The following is a 9,916-nucleotide window of genomic DNA, read 5'->3' as shown; positions in this document are numbered from 1 at the left end:
CTCCTTTGGGTTACTTATCACTGGGTGCTCCCATGTGTACATGCATGACACACATACTAATTAACTTCTGTTTATTTTTCTCTTGTTAATGTGTCTTTGGCCAGTCTAATTTACAGAGCCACACCTGGAGAACGTAAAATACTTTTTCCTTGTATGTCAGATGGTGACAAGTGCTATGAAGAAAACAAAGAAAAAAAGTGAAAGGCAGTTTTACAACCTTAAATAAGGCAGTCACAGAAAAAAGCCTCACTGAGAAAGTGTCATTTCACTTAAAGGCAGTAAGCCATGCACATATCTCCAGGCTGAGGGAACACGTGCAAAGAGCCTGAGGTAGCAGCTTGCCTAGAATTTTCAAGGAATAAAAAGGTGCCCAAGGTGGCTGGGATATAGTAAATAAGGAGATAAAATCACAGGCGATGGACTTAGAGAGGTAATGGGCTCTGTAGGTCTTTGTAAAACCTATGACTTTTATTCTGAATCAGATGGAAAGCCTTTGGAGAGTTTTGGAAGAGGAGCGACAGGATCTGATAACATACAAGGTCATTAGGAAGGAGTTATGATGTAAAAGAGTATAGTGGAGTTATGAGGAGAAAGATGAAGGTATGAAATTGTCATATAGCAGAGTGGGAGAGTGAATGAACCAGGATTCCTCAATAGGATCACTGGCGACTGTGTTAGGACAGATCTGCCAGAGGCTATTACAATAATCCATATGAGACATGTGGTAGTTAGGACCAGATTGGTAACACTGGAGGTTATGAGAAATGGTGGGATTCTGTATTTATTTTGAAGGTAGAGCCAACAGGACTTGCTTACAGATAAGATATGGAGTGTGAAAGGAAACCAAGATAATAGCAGGGTGTCTTGTTTTTTGTTTTCACCTAAACAACTGGAAGAATGAAGTTGCCATTTACAGAAATAGGAAAAATGTAAAAATTGCTGGTTGTGAAGGAAGCAGTATATCAGGAAATCATTGTACATATGTGTTGAGGAGAAAAATTTTCCTACACCCTTTTAGGTTCTTTGGCTGGTAAATTGATATAAGACAGATTAACAGGAGAAAAACAAATGTAGTTATGTACATACAGACGCTCCATAGGAATATGAGACTGAAAGACAAGTAGGTCTTTCATAAAAGATAAATGGTCTAACACAAATTTTCAAAAAGTGGGGAATACCTGTATTTATATCTAAGTAAAAAAGCATCAGTAGAACTTTGGGACCAGCAAAAGAAAAGGAAGCAGTGTCTGATGTTAGAGAACCTGAGAATTCTAGAGCTGTACTTTGCTGTGAGATTAGCATATTTCAGTTAGTCAAGTCCTCCTCAGAAATATCCAAGCCCTTTTGCCTTATTCCTAGCTAAGACAGCCACATTCTGATTAATATTTGCTAACATAGGTGCTTTGAGTAGTATAATTGATCATTTTGGTCACTGAGAAAAGATTACCAGCCCCACTATAAAAGAAGTAATTGCATTTTGGTTTACATGTAAGTCTGGAGTGAGGTTGGGTTAGCATTAGTCCATTGATCAGAGACTGGTTATCAACGGGTACTGAAAAGTCTAGCTTTAGAGCATGAAATGCTAAGGATCAGATGCTAGAGTCTGATAGTATCACCAGGCTCACCTCACCCAGTGAGACCTTACAGGCAGTCACCCTCTCCTGATGACTCACCTTCAATTTCTCCCTTGTGGCTTTTTTCCTACATATAACTTCCTTCCACACCTTTATAACCACTAGGTTAGTTATTAAGCCACAGAGCATTCTGTGAGAGAAGTAGACCACAATTTTTAGTAAATACTTAATACATGTGTGTGGATAAGTGAATTAATAATTAATTTCTTGTTGGAAGATAGAAATTAAGAGAAAGGTCACACAGAAAGCCAATCACCAAGGCATGACTCAATGATTTTATATTCATGGCCTTTATTATGGATTTCCCCATCCCTCCATCAGTAGAATGGCACATCAAAGGCACATTCTTATAAACCCTACCAGAATGTATCTCATGTTTAATGCATTCAAGAGACCCCCAAATACACATTTAAACTTAATTGTTGATTCTGAATCATTTTCCCCCAGTCCTATGCTGCTTAATGATGACTAGCTAGAATACTTAAGAATGCATAAAGCAATTTCTTCCAAGAAATGGAATTAGGCTATCCAATAATTATTCTTAGGAATTTTTTCATTTTAATGTTTGCTGCTGAACCTAAGAGAGGAAACTAGGTACCTTGCTTTTGTTTTGTTTATTTCCAAAATTTACTGACTCTGAAATTTATTAATTGAGATATGACAAAAGAATAAGATATATACCACTAAGCCCACAGTTACTATGTCATCAGTCTTTTAATTTCATGAAAGCATAAAAATATAAAATGTCTCTTTCTCTAAGTGTTCTAAAAATTGTGAAGAAGTGTATTTAAAGTAAACTTTAGAACACATTTACTATCATGCCTTATAATTTAAATATTTTTATATTTTTCATACTTATTTTAGAAGCACTCACTTATATTTGGACAATGATGAAAAATTTGCATTTATAAAAATGAAGATAAATCAATACAGAAATGAGTAAGGTTATTTGACAATAGCAAGATCCAGCTTGTATTTTAAGATGACAGTTTACTCAAAGAGAAGGATGTTTTAAGGTGAATGGGACCTCGTCATATTGTTCAAATACATATTAGGTCTGATCTTTCCTTGATTTGCCGCAGAAGTCTAAATACTTGTTCATGAAATGGTCTAAAATTTTTCAAGATGCTTGAGGAGTTGTATAAGATTCATATATTCAAGTAATCTTCAAATAGACATTCTCTAAACCATATAATGTTCAAGAAATTATGAGAATATTACTGCATTCTAATTTTATTGTTTTTTTTTTTAAATAAAGATTTTCTTTGTTATTTTCCAGGGTAAAATGAAAATATATTTTAATTATATTTCTCTTCATTTCCAATCTCCTCCCTAGATTTTAGATGAGGGCTAAATTAAATTAAATTATGGTGTTTTGGTTTCAAGTGTAATCATATTTATGAACCATAGACATAATAATGTGTTTTAATTAGAATGGTATTTTCTAATTGTTAAGAAAATTTTAAATTGTGTAACAAAATTTTACTGAAAAGGACCTTTGGATCTATTTCAATTTCCTTTATGTAAGAGACAAGGAAACAAAATCTCATAGAAGTGTAGCAAATTAGTCCATGTCACACTAACTAAAGTTAGTAACAGTTTGATGATTAAATTTAGATTGTTTGACTCCAAGTATTATTTCGTCATAGCGTATTTGTAAAAATATACTCTTTAATTTCCAAATATAGGATATTATGAGATATTTAATTTTCCTTACAAATTCTTAACTGTTATGGCAAGGAGTTTCTTTACCATTTTCACCATCAGAAACCATTTAGTGAACTGTATTTGATGAGTTATTATGTTGCCTATATTACAAGGTCTCTGGGAGAGACAGCTTCCAGGTTCTAGGGATCACTACTCAAAATGCCTTTTATGGGTACTGTTCTTTAAGAGTGGAATTAACTCATTCAGCCTCAACAGGCTGAAATAGATGAACAACAGAATATTAAACTGATTATTGTGTAGGCTTGGTCACTAGAAGTGTTCCAAGCATGGTTAGAAGTTGGCCATGGAGCTGAACTACGTGTGTTCTAGCCTGACCTTGGGGATCTTAGGCAAGTTATAGAGCATTTTTGTGTCTCAGTTTCCTCATCTTAAAAATGGGGTTAATAGGAGTAGCTACCTCATAGTAATTCCATAAATGACTATAAGTAAATATATGTAAATGACTTAGGCTAATCTCTGTGTTGGGTATAGTGTAAGTGCTTAGCAAATGTTAACACTATTATTATTATCTTATTTTTTTTAAGATTTTAAGATTTATTTTATTTTATTTTAAGATTTATTTATCCATTTTAAAAAGAGAGAGAGAGCAGGAGGGGCAGAGAGAGAGGGAGAGAGAATCCCAAGCACACTCTGTGCTGTCCTACCCAGGACTCTATCTCACGACCCTGAGATCACAGCCTTAGCCAAAGCCAAGAGTCAGATGCCCAGCTGACTGTGCCACCCAGGTGCCCCTATTATCTAACTTTTATTGCAAAAATTCATAGGTAAATCATCTACTCTCTATAGAAAATCCACCCCACCCCTATTCATAGAAAAATCATAGCCTTTCGGGCAAATAGCTTTTAAGAATTAGAGTTCAGAAACTGTAAAAAGAAAAATATAAAATTATCCCTGTTCAGCTGTATGAATATAAAGTTATAGATACCAAGCCTTTTGCACCATGAAACAGAATATACAAAATGAAACATATTTATTTCCTTTCTCAAAGTAATTGTTCTAGATATAATTTGTTTCTACTGACCTGTATCATGGGTCCCAAGTAAGTAGTTTACTATAAAGCTAAATGCTACAATATGCATTAATAAGAGAATCTTTATTTAAAAAAAAAAGGTATTGGCTTAACCCAGAGTGATAACGTTTTTTAAACATATCCCATGTAATCTCATTAGTTGTCCATTCAAAACTGATCTGGTCATGTCCACTTGGTTGAAGTAAGAGACAATTTCCTCTGTAAGCTAACACATACTCTGAACAAACAGACTAAATGTAACTTTAAAATGTTGAATTGTCACTAAACAGTTGGGTTTTTCATTATAATTCTAGCTTTTTTGTTGAAATAGGAGTAATAGGAGGGTCTTGACTTTAGAAAAAAAGGAAAAGATTGTTGAATTAGACAGTTGTGCATAAGATGATGAATAATTACAAAATGAAAACACTAAATCAGATACTGTATTAGAGGTAGGTTAATGGGTAAAGTTATCCAAAATTAATAGAAAGAGGGGAAATATGTTTGTATATCCAAATGAGAGTAGGTTTTAAATTGAGAGAGATTCTTGGGTGGCTCAGTCAATTAAGCATCTGTTTTTGGCTCAGGTCATGATCTCAGGGTCCTGGGATGGAGCCTGTGTCAGGCTCCCTGCTCAGCAGGGAGTCTGCTTGTCCCTCTCCCTCTGCCACTCCCCCCCGACCCCCACTTGTGCTCACTCTCTCTCTCTCCTCCCAAATAAATCTTAAAAAATATAATACCCACCTGTAACAACAATAACAAGTTGAAATTTACAAAGTTGATTTAAGGATGCGCTCAATGCTTCAAATTATTAGTACGAATTCCATATAATGCACATTAAGTCCACAGACTTAATCTTATCAGTGCTTAGTTTATCTAACTTGGAAGAGTCAACATACTGATCTAATTCACAGGAGACTGATAGATAAGCAAGAATGCCAAGTACATGCTCTGGATGAAAACTTACTTGGGTTCAAATCCCATCTCCGCAACTTGTTTGTATTACATTTGAAAAGGTTATCAAATCTGCTTGAGTTTCCATTTCCCAACTGTGATATGGAGATAATAATGGCTAATTTACAGAACTGCTATGAGGATTACATGAAATGACACAATAACAAGAGGCAGAAGAGCCTGGTGACAGAGAGCAAGAACTCTGGAGCCAGACTTGCCTCTCCTACTGACTAGCTGTGTGACCTTGGGTAAATCACCTACATTTTTTAAGGCTCAGTTTATGCAACCAGAAAGGGTAAATAATAATAGCTCCTTTCTCACCAAGTTGTTTCGAGGATTAAACCAACGACGTGTGTAAAGTGCTTAGAATAGTGTGCCTGGCACATACAAGATTCTCTCTCCCTCTCCTTCTGCCCCTCCCCCTGCTGGCATCTACCCTCTCTCTCTCTCTCTCTCTTTCTCTCTCTCTCATACAACTAACTAACTAACTAACTAAATAAATAAATAAAAAAGTGGAAGTCTATCTCTTGACTGCAGGACACAAGAACCTACATTTCTAATGCACTACCACAGTGATAGAACAGACTGTGGAAGAGCAAACAGGAAAGGATGCAGATATTTTAGAAAATAAGTTTTCTAAACGATTCTTACAAAAAAATCTCAATACCTTACTTGCGTAAAAACCACTGCTATAAAGACATGATCATTATCATTCATTGGGTTGTTTGAATAGTATATAGTTCATGGGCTTTGAGATCAGTTAGACCAGGATTGGGATCAGCTCACTATTAGTAGCTCAGAAAGTGGTACCACTACAATAAGAAATAAAGCTGTCAAGGATATCTGGATAATCTAGGTACTTTCTCCGGTATAAACTACACAGAAATCATGTTGAAACATAGGAGGTTGCACGGTGCACTTGGGTTCAGAACCTGGGGAACTGTTTGGAAGAATCAAAGTTTTCATGTCCCCATTAGAATGGAAGCTCTATGAAGCCAGAGTCTCTTTTGTTTTGTTTTTTCCCACTGTTGCATTTGAAGAACCTGAACAGAGACTGAAACATAGTAGGTATTCAATAAATTACTTTTTTAATAAAGATTTTATTTATTATTTGAGAGAGAGAGAGAGCATGAGCGGGGGGAGGGGTAGAAGGAGAGGGAGAGAGAGCATCCCAAGCAGACTCCCCGCTGAGCGCAGAGCCCAATGTGGGGCTGGATCCCAGGACCCTGAGATCATAACCTGAGCCAAAGTCAGACACTTAACTGACTGAGCCACCCAGGTGCCCCTCAATAAATTACTTTGACTGAATAAATCAATGAATAAAAGGATATGGACAGATTTTACTTTCGGGTCAGTGTAACTTCTTCCCTGGAAAATGGTTGGATAGACACTGCCAGTGCCTTTTTACTACAATTTTTCTTGATTCCATTGCTATCCTCACTCTCTTCTGATTGAGATATTCTTCATTTAAATATTCTAATATATTCAAACTTAATAGTATTTTACTTGCCCTGGTATTTATTCAATATATTTAAGAAGAGCTCGCAAGTGTGTACCATGATCAGTTCTCAATTGTATAATTTAACCCTCAGAACACAAACTTAATTGTAAGTTTTTTAGAGGGATGAGGGTAGGAAAATTGCCTTTAATTTATAAAATGTTCTACCCTCAACAGGATGAACTGATCTTTTTTTTCTGGTTGTACATTATTTGTATATCTTTAGTTATGTCTTGAAAAATATCAGTAAGTTTTTTTTTTTAAAGATTTTATTTATTTATTTGACAGAGAGAGACATAGTGAGAGAGGGAACACAAGCAGGGGGAGTGGGAGAGGGAGAAGCAGGCTTCCCGCAGAGCGGGGAGCCTGATGCGGGGCTTGATCCCAGGACCCTGGGATCATGACCTGAGCCGAAGGCAGATGCTAAACGACTGAGCCACCCAGGCGCCCCTATCAGTAAGTTTCTAAATGCAAATTCTTTCACATTTTTTTCTAAAACTGTCATTTACGAAGTGGGCTACACTTTATCTTGCCACTTAAAAATATGTAACAAAAGAGGAGTTTCTCATTTTAAGCATAGTAAAATTTGTGACAAAATTATGTTACAAAAAAACTGATATAAAGAAACATTTCAATTAAGATTTTCCAAGATAATAATAAATATGTAGCCAGATCATTTTGTTATTAATCTTTAACTTGAAATGTAGTGAGGTTGAGTCTGCCAATATCTGAGAGCAAATTAACACGTCAGTAGCAATGTGGGGGAAGGGAACTCTTCATAACTCAATTATGAAAGGCTAACACAGGGCTAGTATGTGGCTGCAAGCAAGGCAATCAAATAGCAATGTAGTTATTGAAGGGGAAGCCCTGAAGCCTACATAACTGATTCATATTTATAAGTCTATATTTAACACTGTTTTTGGAAGCAATGAATCCAAGGAAAACCAATGTTATTTAAATTTGAAACTGCATGCCAATGGCTTTTAGGCATCAAATTTGGAAAGTACCCAAACAAGGACATTTCAGATTCCCAGCTCTAGAGAAACTAACTTGGAAATGATTTTGTGATGTGTTGTGGAAGGCTGCTCAAGGTTGAAAAAGCTCTTCTGTAGACACATTAGACTGCCACCGAATGTTCCACCATGTAATGGAAAGAGGGATCATCTGACGAACGCTGAATATTTACTACGCATCGAATAGTCACCAGAATACTGAACCCGGTTACGCCGCCTAGACTGGAATTTAAGAATATTCACTGGGAGCCTATGGAGTGGCAGGCAATGCATTAAGTTCTTTGGCATGAAAAGTGAATCAGACTCTGACATTGCCCTCAAGAAGCTTGCACTCTGATAAGGTGGATGACATACATGCTCATTAAAATAACAACAAACATTCAACACTGGGTCATAAGTACAAGGTCCATGTGACAAACTGTGTGCGTTCTAAGGAGAGAGATTATTTGGAGTGAGGTACAGTAGAATCAGAAAAGAGTCCTTAGAGGGATGGCAAGGAATGAAATGCAGAATGGACTTAGAAAAATATCAAGAAGGGACAGCAATCTTCAATGAAGCTAAGTAGTCAACTTGTCAGATATATGCTTTGCAAATATTTTATACCAGTCTGTGGCTTAATCTTTTCATTTCTCTCACTAATGTTTTATAGTTTTCAGGATACATGGCTTCTCCATTTTTTGTCAGATTTATCCATCCCTAAATGTTTCATATTTTCTTTCTTTAGTTGCACTAATCACATTTCAAATGCACAACAGCCATATGTGGTTAGTAGCTGGCTTATTGGACTATACAAATATTAAGACATTTCATCATTGCAGACTATTTTTTGGACAGTTCCACCCCAGGTATACATATTTGTATGCACTTTTCTGTGTATGTATTCCACACATACACACACACACCACTGAAAAACTCTATTTCGTGGTATTTTTAACATGGCTTTGTAAAAGAGATTATATGAAATTAGACGTTTTTAAAACAAAACAAAAGCAAAACAAACCTTCCAGTTTTCCTGTTTTGGGTCACTCGGTTATTTTTTAAATGTATGCACCTCCTTAGCTTAAGCAGAAAATCAAATTGTTTTAAAAGATTCAAGGGATTTTTTGATAATTAAACTAAAAGGGATGATCCGTGTTTATGTTTTATTTATTCATTTGAGAGAGAGAGAGAGAAGGTACACACAAGCAGGGGGAGGGGCAGAGGAAGAGGGAGAACCCCAATGTGGGGCTCGATCCTAGGACCCCAGGATCATGACCTGAGCTGAAGGCAGACACTTAAACTGACTGAGCCATTCAGGAACCAATCCCTGCTTATTTTTTAAAGCAGCTAACCCAAAGTCATCACACTGCTACATAGGCTAGACATAACGAGAAAAAGGATTACTAATGTAGTAAATATTTTTGAGATATTGAGAATACCCACTTAATATTCAGTGATATAAAGAATAATCATACATAAAAATAACACATCTTTTTTATAGCAAAAGATACTTTTGCTATACCTTTCGGAATTTCTTACTAATTCATTCTTTTCCTCATACAACTCCAATATCTAATACCTTCTTTCTGCTTCCCTTCCCTCCTGGGAAGGGAAGTACCCAGAGATTATCAGGGAATAATCTCTGCATACTTTCCTTAGCACCTGCCTCTCTACTGACTCTGGTTGAATTTTAACAGGTTACTGCTAACAAGCAACAAAAATCACTCACCCAGAATTTCCATAAAACCCAAACCTACTTCTTATGCAAAACTATCCAGCTTTAATCATTTTTAAGAGATAAATTTAATAAGCCACACGAATTGACTACCTTTGTGTTATTTTTGCCCTTTGAACTAAATAGAGTGGACTGAAATTGTGAAAACAGGTTTTTTTTTTTTTTTCTTACTAAATCTTTCACATGGATGGTGTAATGGCACAGTCCTTATTCACACAAAGGAATGGATGAATGAAGAAAAGAAGAACCTGGTCAATCCAATGCTTCAAACTCCTCCACAACATTCCCAGGCTCTCATTAAATGTCCACCAAGGACAGAGAATTCTCTGCCTCCTGAGAAAGCCAGTTCACTTTTGCACACTCTGGTTG

At 36.1% G+C, this 9,916-nt stretch overlaps 1 long non-coding RNA gene across 1 annotated transcript in view; it reads right to left on the bottom strand.

Moving 5' to 3' along the window:
• LOC144382143 (uncharacterized) overlaps positions 1–9,916 on the bottom strand; it is a 242,264-nt gene that overhangs the window by 215,911 nt on the left and 16,437 nt on the right. The gene's annotated exons all lie outside the window — the stretch shown is intronic.

Source organism: Halichoerus grypus, chromosome 6 (assembly GCF_964656455.1).
Source record: "Halichoerus grypus chromosome 6, mHalGry1.hap1.1, whole genome shotgun sequence".
NCBI classification, from domain to species: Eukaryota; Metazoa; Chordata; class Mammalia; order Carnivora; family Phocidae; genus Halichoerus; species Halichoerus grypus.
This window is presented reverse-complemented; position numbering and strand designations above follow the sequence as displayed.